This window comes from Geotrypetes seraphini, chromosome 3 (assembly GCF_902459505.1).
Source record: "Geotrypetes seraphini chromosome 3, aGeoSer1.1, whole genome shotgun sequence".
Taxonomy (NCBI): Eukaryota; Metazoa; Chordata; class Amphibia; order Gymnophiona; family Dermophiidae; genus Geotrypetes; species Geotrypetes seraphini.
Genome location: NC_047086.1, coordinates 39,953,430 through 39,968,723, shown reverse-complemented (window position 1 = coordinate 39,968,723; position 15,294 = coordinate 39,953,430). Strand labels below are relative to the sequence as shown.

At 48.5% G+C, this 15,294-nt stretch overlaps 1 protein-coding gene across 4 annotated transcripts in view; it reads right to left on the bottom strand.

Moving 5' to 3' along the window:
* The window catches only part of ME1 (malic enzyme 1), a 328,911-nt gene that overhangs the window by 29,464 nt on the left and 284,153 nt on the right, over positions 1-15,294 (bottom strand). The window lies entirely within an intron of this gene.

Sequence of the window (15,294 nt, the reverse complement as noted above, 5' to 3'; positions counted from 1 at the left end):
AAAGTTACACGAGAAAATGGAGTAGATTCTGCGCCGTTCACGGAGGAGGGTGTTTATGAGCAACTTGAAAAACTGAAGGTGGACAAAGCGATGGGACCAGACGGGATCCATCCCAGGATACTAAGGGAGCTCAGAGAGGTTCTGGCGAGTCCTATTAAAGACTTGTTCAACAAATCTCTGGAGACAGGAGTGATTCCTGGGGATTGGAGGAGAGCGGATGTGGTCCCTATTCATAAAAGTGGTCACAGGGATGAAGCAGGAAACTACAGGCCGGTGAGCCTCACTTCAGTTGTTGGAAAAATAATGGAAGTGTTGCTGAAAGAAAGGATAGTGTATTTCCTTGAATCTAATGGGTTACAGGATCCGAGGCAACATGGCTTTACAAAAGGTAAATCGTGCCAAACGAACCTGATTGAATTTTTTGATTGGGTGACCAGAGAGCTGGATCGAGGACATATGCTAGATGTAATTTCCTTGGATTTCAGCAAAGCCTTTGATACAGTTCCTCATAGGAGGCTGTTGAACAAACTTGAAGGGCTGAAGTTAGGACCCAAAGTGGTGAACTGGGTCAGAAACTGGCTGTCGGACAGACGCCAAAGGGTGGTGGTTAATGGAAGTCGCTCGAAGGAAGAAAAGGTGACTAGTGGAGTCCATCAGGGTTCGGTGCTGGGGCCAATCCTGTTCAATATGTATGTAAGTGACATTGCTGAAGGGTTAGAAGGAAAAGTGTGCCTTTTTGCAGATGATACCAAGATTTGTAACAGAGTAGACACCGAAGAGGGAGTGGAGAATATGAAAAAGGATCTGCAAAAGTTAGAGGAATGGTCTAATGCCTGGCAACTAAAATTCAATGCAAAGAAATGCAGAGTAATGCATTTGGGGATTAATAATAGGAAGGAACCGTATATGCTGGGAGGAGAGAAGCTGATATGCACGGACGGGGAGAGGGACCTTGGGGTGATAGTGTCCGAAGATCTAAAGGCGAAAAAACAGTGTGACAAGGCAGTGGCTGCTGTCAGAAGGATTCTGGGCTGTATAAAGAGAGGCGTAGTCAGTAGAAGGAAGAAGGTGTTGATGCCCCTGTACAGGTCATTGGTGAGGCCCCACTTGGAGTATTGTGTTCAGTTTTGGAGACCGTATCTGGCGAAAGACGTAAGAAGACTTGAGGCGGTCCAGAGGAGGGCGACGAAAATGATAGGAGGCTTGCGCCAGAAGACGTATGAGGAGAGACTGGAAGCCCTGAATATGTATACCCTAGAGGAAAGGAGGGACAGGGGAGATATGATTCAGACGTTCAAATACTTAAAGGGTATTAACGTAGAACAAAATCTTTTCCAGAGAAAGGAAAATGGTAAAACCAGAGGACATAATTTGAGGTTGAGGGGTGGTAGATTCAGGGGCAATGTTAGGAAATTCTACTTTACGGAGAGGGTGGTGGATGCCTGGAATGCGCTCCCGAGAGAGGTGGTGGAGAGTAAAACTGTGACTGAGTTCAAAGAAGCGTGGGATGAACACAGAAGATTTAGAATCAGAAAATAATATTAAAGATTGAACTAGGCCAGTTACTGGGCAGACTTGTACGGTCTGCGTCTGTGTATGGCCGTTTGGAGAAGGATGGGCAGGGGAGGGCTTCAATGGCTGGGAGGGTGTAGATGGGCTGGAGTAAGTCTTAACAGTGATTTCGGCAGTTGGAACTCAAGCACAGTACCGGGTAAAGCTTTGGATTCTCGCCCAGAAATAACTAAGAAGAAAAAAAAAAAAAAAAAAATTTAAATTGAATCAGGTTGGGCAGACTGGATGGACCATTCGGGTCTTTATCTGCCGTCATCTACTATGTTACTATGTATATATATCTTGCCAGATCGGAGGGTGTTCCTTAAAGGACGCTTTTACCAGCTTCTTAGCTTTTTTTGAACTATAGCAGTGGCATACCAAGGGCAGGGGTGTGTGTCAAAAAAATGATGGGCCGGGGGTGTATGTGTGTCAAAAAATGATGGGCCATGGGGGAGGGGGTCAAAAATGATGGGCCTTGGGTGTCACATACCCTAGGTATGCCACTGCTCAGGAAATATCCATCCTGCCAGGTTTTCAAGATATCTAGAATGAATATGTATGAGAGAGATTACCAAGGAGGTAATGCATGTAAATCTCTCTCATGCATATTCATTGTGGTTATCCAGAATACTCAAGGATTGAGCTGAAAAACAGTGCTATAGGCTATGGTAAGCTATTGACTTGTACATCTGTGTTATGTTTACTTCACAGAGCTGAAGATTACTTCAATATAAGTTGAAGACAATTTAAGGTAAATCTTGTAAGAGCTTTCTTTCTATGAAGATAACAGACCTTACAAGGTTAGTCACCAATATCAGTAACTTATAAATGAATACCACATTTTTATTTTGAGGGTCAATCATATTCTACTGACCTTCTGACTCTTAACATTATGGCCTATCTGTACTGTAAGGAATGTATTATGAAATGTAACAGCAAATATGTTATGATAAGCTATAAAACGTACAACTACTTTACAGGGCAGGATGACTGTTTTATTGTAAGCCACCTAGGTTTTAGGCAGATAATACATTTTTTAAATAAATAAAATAAGGGTATATTATCCAATACATTATTTGAACATAAGAATAGCCTTACTGGGTCAAGCCCAGTAGCCCGTTCTCACCGTGGCCAATACAGGTCATTAGCACCTGGCCAAACCCAAGGAGTAGCAACATTCCATGCTACCGATCCAGGGCAAGCAGTGACTTCCCCCATGTCTTTCTCAATAACAGACTATGGACTTTTCCTCTCTTACCACAATCTCTGGCAATGCGTTCCAGAGCTTAACAATTCTCTGAGTGAAAAAATATTTCCTCCTATTGGTTTTAAAAGTATTTCCCTATCTGTTAGGGCAATTAGAAGAGGCACTGTTTATTTTTGGTCATTGCTCCCTGTCTGTGGCATAAGTTGTCAGTTCAACTGTGAAAGACAAGTCATTTAAATTATTTAGAAAACATCTTAAAAGCCTGTTATTTGCTCAAGCTGTTAGTACTAGACCAAGATGTTTGTACTTCTTTTAGAGTCTGTATATTTTAGGCACTGAACTGGCCTCTAAATTATAGGATTTGTTTTTGCAGCAGCTGCATGTGTAAACAATGATATTTACAAATATAGACTGCATATACAAATAGCACAGTTACTAACCTGTAACAGGAGTTATCCAGGGACAGCAGGCAGATATTCTTACATATGGGTGACATCGTCCACAAAGCCTTGGGTTTTGGCCAGGTACTAGTGACCTGGATTGGCCACCGTGAGAATGGGCTACTGGGCTCAATGGACCATTTGTCTGATCCAGTAAGGCTATTCTTATGTTCTTAAGCCTGGTATGGACAGTCCACATGAACCATGCATGTGCAAGTGCCTTTCCACCTGCTGCTCATGGAACCATCAGTTTAGTAAAAAAGCTAAGAAGCCAACTAGGGGAGATGGGAGGGTTGTAAGAATATCTGCCTGCTGTCCCTGGATAACATCGTTTACAGGTAACTGCTCTTTATCCCAGGACAAGCAGGCACCATATTCTTGTAGTTCAATAATTTTATTGAATATTATAAGAATTATAAACAGAAAGCAGCTCAAACACATAGAATCATAATAAAAATCATGTATCAAATGTTTGTATCTACAATCGTTTGAATAAAACTAGATTAATGAAAAGGATCCAGAGTATCTGGAACTGCTTAGAAAAGGAATAGAAAAAGACAGAGAAACAGGAGGGATAAGAGAAAGAGAGAGAAAGATAAAGGAAGAGAGAGAGAAAGAGAAATAGAGAGAGATAGAGAGAGAGAGAGAGAGGCAGAAGTGTCTATAGAGCAGAACGAACATATAAATCTAAGAATAAAAAGTCCGAGAGCTAGTCTCGACGGACGGCTCTAACGCGGAGCTGGAAGGCCCGCGGGGCCGTCCGCCGAGCAGGTTTCGGGAAAAGGGGGGGGGTTAGGTAGAAAAGGAAATTGGGCGGGCAGAGGCCGTCCCGCCGAGGGACTGGCCTCTGATAAGTCAGTGTCGCGGCCGTGGGGGGGGGCGGGGGGTGGAGGGATTATTTAAGGAGGGTCTCGGAGGACCTTAAGGGTTTCCGGTCCTCCGAGACAACTTTTGAGCCAGGTCGGGGTGATCGCGGGTCTCGGGCCTACCACGTGGCTGTGCCTCCACGCGTGTCGGTCCTCTGGGTGCGCGGTGGTGGTAGCGGTTCGGCGGCGCGAGTCGGGTGCCGAATAAATAACTTATAAAAAAATAAAAAATAAAAATAAATAAATAAATAAAATGGCTCGTGTCCCTACCTCTGCTGCTGCGGATCCTGCAGAGCTGTCCCTGGTCGCCGGTGACTCGTTCGACGAGGAGGAGCGGGACCCGGTGAGTGCCTCGATGGGAAGGGGTAGACCCTTACCTCCTAGACGCTCGCGTTCGGCTGCCCGAACTGCGATAGCGCTGGAGGTCGGTGGAGAGGCGTTGGTTTTTAGAGCCAGCGCGGGGTCGGCCCGCAGGGGCCGTGGAAGACTGCAGGGAGGAAGGGGGAGGAGCCGTGGTGCTTCACAGGCTGGGGATAGGCCGGCAGGCATTGTTCCTGTAGCTCAGGCTGGGACTGTGAGCGAGCTGGATGCTGGGATCCCATTGCCGGGTGGGTCTGTTACTGCTCGGGCTGGGGTGGTGATTGTGGGAGAGGGGTCGGGGTGTGGCCGTCCGGACAGCGTGGCTCATGCCTCGGAAGGGTTTGGAGTCCTGGGGGCTGGTCCGGCGGAGATCCCAGCGGCGCCCGCTCCCTCGGGATTGGGTCACGGGATGCCTGGAAGCGCGGGGAGCTGGTGGTCTTCGTGGCCGCCAGGTGCTTGGGGGTCCCCTTGGGGTCCTAATCCCTGGGCCCTGGTTCCTCCTCCCTACCATGGGGTTGTCCCTCCGCCGCCGTGGAGCCCGGGCATCCCCGTTGGGGGTAGCCCCCGAGGGATTGAGGGGTTGAGAGATCAGCGGGTGGGGGTCTGGCCCTCTGGGTTAATTTCTTCTTCTGCTGTGCAGGTTGCTGGCCCCTGTCTTGATTTTTTCCCCCAGGCTTCTGCTGCTGACCGCGAGTGTGTCCCCGGGACTTCTGCATCTGGAGTGCCTACCGAGGGATTGGATGCTGCACGGCAGACCGGAATCGAGGACCCTGATCGGGCGACCCATCGGAGTCCTGCTATGGTGGTAGCTGCGGATGGCGCCACTCCTGGAGCGGCAGGTGGCGGAGGACGACCGGCTGGGGACCTGAACACGGGTAACATGGCCTTAGCGGCTGGGGTGCTTGGTAAGGGTAGGCGGAAGAAGGGTAAGGGGAAAGGTAGGAAAGGCCGGCGGGGTAAGGATTCTCCGTCGTCTTCTTCTTCGTCTTCTCTAACATCTTCTTCTTCTTCGACGTCCTCTTCCTCGTCAGATTCACCTCGGCGGGGGATGGGTGAGAGCTCAGTACAGGAAGGTGCCGATCGGGGGGCCCCGGCTCTGGTGGCGCTATCTGAGCTATGGGAGAAGGTTCCGCGGTCTCTTCGCCGCAAGATTAAGAAGCGTTCGTGCGTTGATGTTTTTAGGCTTTTGGAAGGCCGTGTACGAGGTCGGAAGAAGAAGAGCAAGAAGGAGGGGGGGAAGCCTAAGGGGAGTGTTGTGTCCCGTAATATAGTGAATTGGTCGCGGGCGTTTCTGCGTTTGGCCAGTGTTTGGGGACGCGAGCGTCCCCAGGACTACGGCCTGTTGTTGGCTTACGCGGATTCCATTCTAGATGGTTATCAGAGATTCGGGGGTTGGGCCTGGCTCAATTATGATGAGGCCTTCCGTGACAAGATGGAAGAGAACAGGCACATGTCTTGGGGTACTCAGGACATTAATCTATGGCTCACCCATATGGCAAAACCTGGGGGGTCTGGCCTGAGCGTTGCTGGTAAGGCGGGGTTTCCGGTAGCGGGGGGAGGTCGTTCCTTTCGTCCCACGGGAGGCCCGGGGGCTGGTGGGGGGCCGGGCCTCTGCTGGCAGTTCAATAAATCCTCCTGTTCCTTTACAGACTGTCGCTTCCGGCATGCCTGCTCCTTGTGTGGACAGGGTCACCCGGCTACCAAGTGCCCCAAAAAGGGAGCGGGTGCCCCCATTGCTCCAACCAAGTGAGGTCGGGGTGCAGGGGCTGCCCACTCCGGTCCGGGTGGGTGCCATGAGACCTTGGTTGGACCAGTATGGGGATAAGAAGTCTGCGGCAATGTTGGCGGGGGGATTTAGCGACGGTTTTGTGATTCCCTGTTCCCTCCCCTTGTCTTCCGTGCAGGCCTCCAATGCTTCTTCGGTTTCTATATTGCAGGGGGAGGTGCGGCGTAAGTTGCGTGAGGAACTTGCTCTAGCGCGGGTTGCGGGCCCTTTTCTGGATCGTCCGTTCCAGGTGATGGTGTTGTCCCCTCTGGCAATTATTCCTAAGAAGGAACCTGGGAAATTCCGCCTGATTCATAACCTGTCCAGGCCCGTAGGTCGTTCGGTGAATGACGGTATTCCTCGTGATCTCTGTTCGGTTCGCTACGCATCCTTCGACAGTGCTTTGCGTCTGGTGAGAATCGCGGGTTGTGGTGCTTTGCTGGCGAAGGTGGACATTGAGTCGGCTTTTCGGTTGCTACCGGTTCATCCATCCTCTTATCCGTTATTGGGCTTTCGGTTTGAGGGTGCCTTTTATTATGACCGTTGCCTGCCGATGGGCTGTTCCATCTCCTGCGCGTTTTTTGAGTTGTTCAGCTCCTTTCTACATTGGGTTACTGTTCGCCGTGCAGGCAGAGACTCGGTGGTTCATTATCTAGATGATTTTCTGTTCGTAGGGGGGGCGGGCGCGGGTGATTGCGGTCTGCTAAAATATACCTTCGAGGCGATGGCTGCCGAATTTGGAGTGCCGTTGTCGGCTGATAAATCGGAAGGGCCCACTTCTTGTCTCACCTTTTTAGGGATTGAGATTGATACGGTTGCAATGGTGACCCGGCTACCACAAGGTAAGGTGCGACAGCTGTTAACCTTGATTTCTATGGTGCGGGGTACCCATAAATCTACTCTGCGAGTCGTACAGTCTTTGTTGGGGTCCCTTAACTTTGCTTGTCGGGTCCTGCCTATGGGACGGGCTTTTTCTCGTCGTTTAGCGGCGGCGACGTCCGGTGTTCGGAATCGTAGACACTTTGTTCGGATTTCGGCTGGGATTCGGGCAGATCTGCATATGTGGTCTATCTTCTTAGCTCAGTTCAATGGATCGCTTCCCATTCAGTTTCCGGATACCTCCAGTGTGGATCTGGAGCTGCAATCGGATGCGGCGGGGGGCGTAGGCTTCAGACTCTACTGTCAAGGGCACTGGTGCGCTGCGGCATGGCCGGAGAGTTGGCGGAAGGCAGGTTTTACTCGTAACATGACCCTTTTGGAGCTTTTCCCCTTGTTAGTCGCGTGTGAGCTGTGGCCAGAGAAGTTGCGGAACCGGCGTGTGGTTTTCTGGTGTGACAACATGGGGGTGGTTGAGGTAGTGAATAGGCAGGCTGCAAAATGTTTACAGGTGAATAGGGTGATGCGGGAGCTGGTCTTGCGCTGTTTGCGCCTTAATTTGTATATCCGGGCTCGACATGTACCTGGTGTTCAGAACAGGCTTGCTGATACACTTTCTCGCTTTCAATTTTTGCAGTTTCGCCAGTTGGCGCCTTCAGCGAAGGAGGAGGGGTCGCCGATGCCGGAACATTTATGGGGCTTGTTGGTGAACGAATCTGGAGCTTGTTGCAGCGATCGGTAGCGCCAGCCACGTGGATTCGATACAATCGGGGTTTTGTGACTGTTTGTCGATTTCTGCATACGCGGGGATGGGTCCCCGGTCCTGTCTCTGAGGTCTTGTTAGCGGACTTCTTAGCGGGATCTCAACAGGAGGGTTTTTCCCGGAGTGCGGCAGCGGGGCACCTGTCAGGCTTTGCTTATTTTTGCAGGGCCTTCGGGTGGTCCTGTCCTACGTCCGGGTTTTTGCCTCGCAGGATGTTGGCGGCCTGGGATCGAGTGGCTCCGCGGCTGCCAGATGCCCGGCTGCCCATCACACATGCCTTATTGTTGCGTCTCATTGCGGTATTGCCCGTGGTTGCAAGTTCTAGTTTCGAGGCTTGTTTGTTTAGGGTGGCCTTTTCCTTGGCTTTCTTTGGAGCGCTGCGGGTGGGTGAGTTGCTTGTCCACCCGGCAGACTCCCTGGGTTTGCGAGGTCTATTGTTTAGACAGGTAAGCATGTCTGGGGATGCGGTGCGCTTGTTCATTGCCCGGTCTAAGTCGGATCAGCTGGGCAGGGGGCGCACTTTGGTCTTGCGCCGAGTGGTGGGCTGTGCTTCATGCCCGGTCCAGTCGCTGGAAGCCTATATGGCGATTCGACCTAGCTCTGACTTGGCCTTGTTACTGCACGCGGATGGTGTCCGTCTTACTCGCTACCAATTCCTGACTGTCTTGCGTCGGGCTCTGGGACGGTGCGGTGCAGAGCCGGCGCGCTTCGGCACGCACTCTTTTCGCATCGGAGCTGCCACTAGTGCTTTCGAGGCAGGTGTTCCCGAAGGTGCCATTCAAAGGCTGGGCAGATGGTCTTCAGGTGCGTATCGTGGCTACATCCGCCCGATAGATGCCCTGCATGGGAATGCGCAGTCAAGTAGATTGGGTTAATGGGTGATCCGGGGATAGGGTGGTTCGGCGGGTTGTTGAGTTCTGGGTTAGATGTTTGCGGTTCGGGGATGTGCGGGCGGGTGCACTGCATGGCTTCTTGTTACTAACCTCTTGAGTTCTAGGGAATTTGGCTTGACTGCTGGGTTTTGCTTTTCAGGTGCGGCGCGTCGTGTCCTGTCAGTTTGGATCGTTGGACACTCCTTTGTCCATTGGGCCGGGGAGCGTGCGGTGATTCGACCGGGTGGTCAGCACTTGGGTCTCCATCATCGCGGAGTCTACGTCTCCTGGTGGGGTCAGCGGGGGATGCGTTGGCACCAGCTGCTCCCCCTAATGGAGGATCTGCGGCATCGAGCTCAGCGTCCCGATCTATTGCTTTTCCACCTCGGGGGCAATGATGTGGATGCGCTCAGTGGGAAACATTTGATTGACATGGTGATAGGGGATCTGGGGGTGATACAGGGTTGGTTTCCGGGGTCTCGACTCGTCTGGTCGGACATTATTCCGCGGCCGAAGCGGTTGGTGTCTCGACGATGGACTCGGGGACTCATTAAGGTGAATAGACAGATTGGTCGGTGGGTGGAAGCTCGGGGCGGGGTTCAGATTAGACATTCCTGGGTTGATGTTTGTTGTTCGGGTTTGTTTTTCCGGGATCAGGTGCATCTTTCGGATATTGGGTGGGACCTCTTACTTGACGATTTTGCTACCTGCTGCGAGCGTGTGTTGGACTCTTGGTTGCAGCTCTGTTTATTGGGGGAGCCTGTAACGGGTTACAGGCTTGTGGCGGTATCCCGAGCTACTGGCGGCTGGTCTCATCATGGGGATGAGCGGTGGGCCGGCTGGGAGCCGTGCCTGGTTGGTCGGATGACCTTGGACAATGGGGCATGTGGGGACATGCCACCCCTCGGACCCTTGCTTGGATGGCAGGGTCGGGGGCCATTTACATCTGTGTCAGTAGCTCGGGATCTGGGTCACAATGGTGATACCATTGTGAAGGTTTTAATAGATAAACGGTTATTTAAAAGTTGATTGTACTGTTATTTATATTATTTAAATGTTATTTAAGTATGTTAATTTACAATAAACAGGGCTGCGGCCAGGTTTCACCACGCACGTTTACGCGTCTTCTTTGGGGATTTGTTTAAGGGTTTGAAGGGCTGGATGATGTTTCCATTAAGAAAGCGGGCCATTCCAGCTTCCGCTGTTATAAAAAGTCCGAGAGCTAGTCTCGACGGACGGCTCTAACGCGGAGCTGGAAGGCCCGCGGGGCCGTCCGCCGAGCAGGTTTCGGGAAAAGGGGGGGGGTTAGGTAGAAAAGGAAATTGGGCGGGCAGAGGCCGTCCCGCCGAGGGACTGGCCTCTGATAAGTCAGTGTCGCGGCCGTGGGGGGGGGCGGGGGGTGGAGGGATTATTTAAGGAGGGTCTCGGAGGACCTTAAGGGTTTCCGGTCCTCCGAGACAACTTTCCTGCCCTCCCGCCCGTTGGTACCTGGGGTGTGAGTTTGCATTGGTATGCGGTATCCCGAGCTACTGGCGGCTGGTCTCATCATGGGGATGAGCGGTGGGCCGGCTGGGAGCCGTGCCTGGTTGGTCGGATGACCTTGGACAATGGGGCATGTGGGGACATGCCACCCCTCGGACCCTTGCTTGGATGGCAGGGTCGGGGGCCATTTACATCTGTGTCAGTAGCTCGGGATCTGGGTCACAATGGTGATACCATTGTGAAGGTTTTAATAGATAAACGGTTATTTAAAAGTTGATTGTACTGTTATTTATATTATTTAAATGTTATTTAAGTATGTTAATTTACAATAAACAGGGCTGCGGCCAGGTTTCACCACGCACGTTTACGCGTCTTCTTTGGGGATTTGTTTAAGGGTTTGAAGGGCTGGATGATGTTTCCATTAAGAAAGCGGGCCATTCCAGCTTCCGCTGTTATGACCAAGGTGATTTGTTTCGTGTCAAGTTTGTAGAGGATCGAGAAAACAATCTCTTTTCATATGCATAAGATTCAAATTTGTGGTACATACTTAAAGAGTTTCACCAGAAGGTGTAATCTAGTAATGAGGATGATTTCCAGTTTTTCAGAATATGCATTAGAGCTGTCACAAACATGGTGTCAATGAGTTTGGGCGGGCAGTTTGATTGTGCAAAACATGGGTGTTGAGAACGAAGAATTATAATGTCCATGGAGATCACTTCTGAACATTTAGTAATAGATTTTATGGTATCCCAAATACGGAGCCAAAAGGAATGAACCATATTGCAGTGGAAAAGCATGTGATCGAGAGTTCCGGGTGCTTTCAGACAGTTCCAACAGGTAGAGTCTTGTTGTAGATTCGCTTTCCACATACGATATGGAGTCCATACTGCATTCCACATAACAAAGTACATTGATTGCGAAACTCTGGATGATAAAAGAGGACGATTTGTGGAAGACCAGAAGAGTTCCCAATCTATTTCAGAAAGCGTGGTTTTCAAAATAGAGTCCCAATGGCTCATAGATTGAGATGAAAAAGTGAAGAAGTGATCTCTTAGTATACCATAAAAAAGAGATATTGCCTTACCCTTCAGTAGAGCCAGAGTAGAATATTCTTACATAAAGGACTCCCTAGCTGTCAGGGTCATGAGTATGGATGAGAATAATGTGTATATACATATATATACAGTACATGAGCCTGGCAAAAAACAATGGCCTCTAAATGGAAAATAAATTTCTCAGAACTGTTTGGCCAAACCGACTATCTCTTCTGGAATAATTCTCCAAACAGTAGTGAGATGTGAAGGTATGACTTGGAGACCAGGTGGTTGCTTTGCAGATGTCTTCAAAGGAAATATAGCATAGGTGAGCTACTGAGGTCATCAGTACAGTGACTCGGCCCTGAAGCATCAGCCCAGCCCGAGCATAGCAGAAGGATATACAGTCAGCCAGCCATGTTGACATGGTTTTCTTGATGTCAGAAGCTCCAAGTCTGTTTGGATTGAATGATAGGAAGAGCTGAGTAGAAGTTCTATGAGGCTTAGTCCAATCTAAGTAATAAGCGAGGGCTCATTTACAGTCCAGTGTGTGGAGTGCAGCTTCACCCGGATGAGAATGTGGCCTTGGAAAGAAGATAGGTAGAACTTTAGTCTGGTTCAGATGAAATTCTAAGATGACTTTAGGGAGGAACTTCGGATGAATACAGAGGACCACCCTATCATGGTAGAATGTTGTAAAAGGTGGATCTGACACTAGCGCTTGAAGTTGAGACTCTGAATGCAGATGTGATAGATATGAGGAATACCACTTTCCAAGTGAGATAGTTGAGAGATGAGGTTGAGAGTGGTTCACAGGGAGGCTTCATCAAAGCAGAAAGTACCACATTAAGATCCCATGCCATTGGAGGAGGTCTGAGAGATGACTTGGTATGAAAAAGTCCTTTCATTAAAGATAATTTTTTTTTTGTCTATTGTTGAATGGAAAGCAGTGATAGCACTGAGGTGAACTTTGATTGAAACAAGTCTTAAGGCCAGAGTTGGAAAGGTGCTGGAGATACTCAAGCACTAAATGATAGTGGGCATGTGACCAGATCTAGCAAGTGATAATCACACTAGACTGTGAAGAAAGCCCACTTGAAATGGTAGCAGCATAGAGTGGATGTTCTTCTAGAAGCTTCAATAATGGCTGACACTGGAGCAAAAAGTGTTGCAGTATCTAATTGTTGGGAGAGAGATACCACGCAGTGAGTGCTAAGGAACGTAGATTGGGATGGAGCAGAGAATCCTCACTCTGCATTTGCAAGGTTAGGAAAATCTGCAGTGTAATGAGTTCCCTTTTTCTGAGTTATACAAGGAGAGGGCACCAAGGTTGACGAGGCCACCGTGGAGATATTAGAATCATGGTGGTTTGATATTCTCAAAGTTTGAGCAGAGTCTTCCTGATCAGAGGAATTGACTGGAATGCATACAGAAACTAGTTCTGCCAATTGAGCAGAAAAGCATCTGGCTCCAAATGATTGGGGGTGTACAGTCTGTAACAGAAGACCTTGTGGGAGAAGCAAAGAAGTCTGGGATCCCCCAATCCTTAAAGATTTAATGAAGAACTTTGGAGTTGAGTGTCCACTCGTGAGGCTGAAGGATTCTGCTCAATTTGTCTACCAATACATTTTGCTTTCCTGCTAGATAAATTACCTGTAGAAAAATGTTGCAAGGGATTATCCAAGGCCAGATATGTATCACTTCCTGGCAGAGAAGGTGAGATCCCGTTTGTACTTGCTTGTTCACATAGTACATGGCTACTTAGTTGTCCATACACATGAGTACCTGGGTTAATCTCCACATCGTGGACAAATTTTTTTAGTGTTCGATGAATGACTCAATCATTATAATTTTATAAGATAGAACAGTCAACATATTGATCAAAGCATTAAGACTCCTGAGGCAGGCCTTCAGGCCGAAACACGTATGTGTTGAGTCTTCATAGAATAAAGATATTGAGTACCACCTGGTCGCCTTTTCTGTTTTCTTTGAGTCATTTACCTCGACTATAGATGCTGATGATGTGCTTTGGTCATTTATATTGACCATAGTTCCTGTGCTTAAGGCTTCAAGTTCCGAGATTGATGCCTTAACTGAGAATCCAGGCAATACTCGAACTAAGCTGAGGCTGGAATTGTTTGAGCAAGATTTTGCATTGTTTGCAACTGTAGCAGCATAGCAAGCTCTTTCTGCAACAGCATGGAGAGCTGTTCCTGCAGATGGCACCATAACTGGTATGTGCACTGGTATCATAGGTGCATTAGTTGAGCATCCCCAGGAAACAAGAAGTCTGCAAGTTGATCATCAGCATCACCCAAATCAGGGTCAGCTAACTCAGAAACAGTGGCTAACTGAGAAGAGGACATGCCTAAAGAGTCAAAACCGCTGAGAGACAAGTCCATGGCACAGCGCAGGAGAAGCATGACTATCTTGAAAAGAATTCCACAAATTCTGAGGCCTTTGGACATTGGGGGGGAGGGGGTAGAGTCACCTTTAGATGACTTGACCTTGCGTTTCTTGGGCTGCGGGGTATCTGCGTCCATTTGTGCGGAACTTTAATTCTTGGCAAGCTCCAAAAAAAGAAATGGCTGCCCCAACGAGCTAGCCGCACATTTAGTCACCTGCCAAGGTATCAGATTTCTGTGTGGTGAAAAGTTTTTCATGTAGTCACTCTATGTTTCTGGGCTCTCTTCTGCATTTCAATACAAAAACAGTTACTGTAGATAAGTCATGGTTGCACCTCAGACATTTTAGGTACATGTCTTGTGGGTCAGTCACAGACATAGTCCTATTTACAGTTTATGTACTTCTTAAACCCACTGGCAAGACTCTGGGACATCACAGAAAAAATAGCTGCAGCAAAATCAAACAGCTCCGTGATGGAAAGAGCGGAAAATAATTTTTTTAAAGATCTCGGACAAGAGCTCAGGTCCCAAATGACTGCAAGCTGTAGGAAGAAAATAAAAGGGCAAAACCCCCCTCTAAAAACAAAAATGGAAAGGGAAGGAAAAGGAGCCAAAAATAAAAGAACTCCTGTGCTACTCATAAAAACAGTGAAACTGCAGTCTCACATAACTCAGGAAGGTACTTGCACTTGCACAGTGCGGGCCTACCAAAGGCTTCTTGAATACTAGGGTCGCTGGGTAGCATCCATACCAGGGCTCCATTTGAGAACTCGATGTCCTGCTTGTCCTCAGAGAATAGCTGATCCATTTTTTTATTGCAATGTGCAACTTTCAGTGAGTTTAAACCTTAGAATGCCTAATTTCCATGTTATCTCATAGTCTTGATCCCTTATGTTGGTTTAATAAAAGGTATCGCTATTTGCAAAGATTTCAGTTTTCTTTAGGACTGGTATTGCCACTAACACTTTATGTTATACACTTTACTCTTTAGTGATATTCAGGGTTACTTTGTTCAGTATTGTTTGTGTTGTATTATTACACAGAAATCAAATAATAATGACTGAAAAAATAGGCAATAAAAGTTTAGGACTCAAATATAAAGGGTATTATAGATGCATGTCAGTAACAAAAATCTCATGCACGAATATAGGATGTCTGGGGCAGTACTTGGAGAGACCTCCCAGGAAAGAGACTTGGGAATTCTGATCGACAAGTTGATGAAGCCGTCTGCACAATGTGCTGCGGCGACAAAAAGGACGAACAGAATGTTAGGAATGATAAAGAAGGGAATTACGAACAGGTCAGAGAAGGTTATCATGCTGCTGTACCGGGTCATGGTGCGCCATCCCCTGGAGTACTGTGTCCAGCACTGGTCGCCGTACATGAAGAAGGACACGGTACTACTTGAAAGGGTCCAGAGAAAAGCGACTAAAATGGTTAAGGGGCTGGAGGAGTTGCCATACAGTGAGAGATTGGAGAAACTGGACCTCTTCTCCCAGTGTGTGTGTGTGTGTGTGTGTGTATGGGAGGGGGTGTCAGTGATCACTGGGGGAGTATATAGGAGTCTGTACTTTGTCCCTGCATTGGTTATCTGATCACTTTGGATACTTTCTGTGGACTTAGACCTGGTTTTAGATGGCTTAAGTCACAACGTCCAAGTTCTGTCTAGG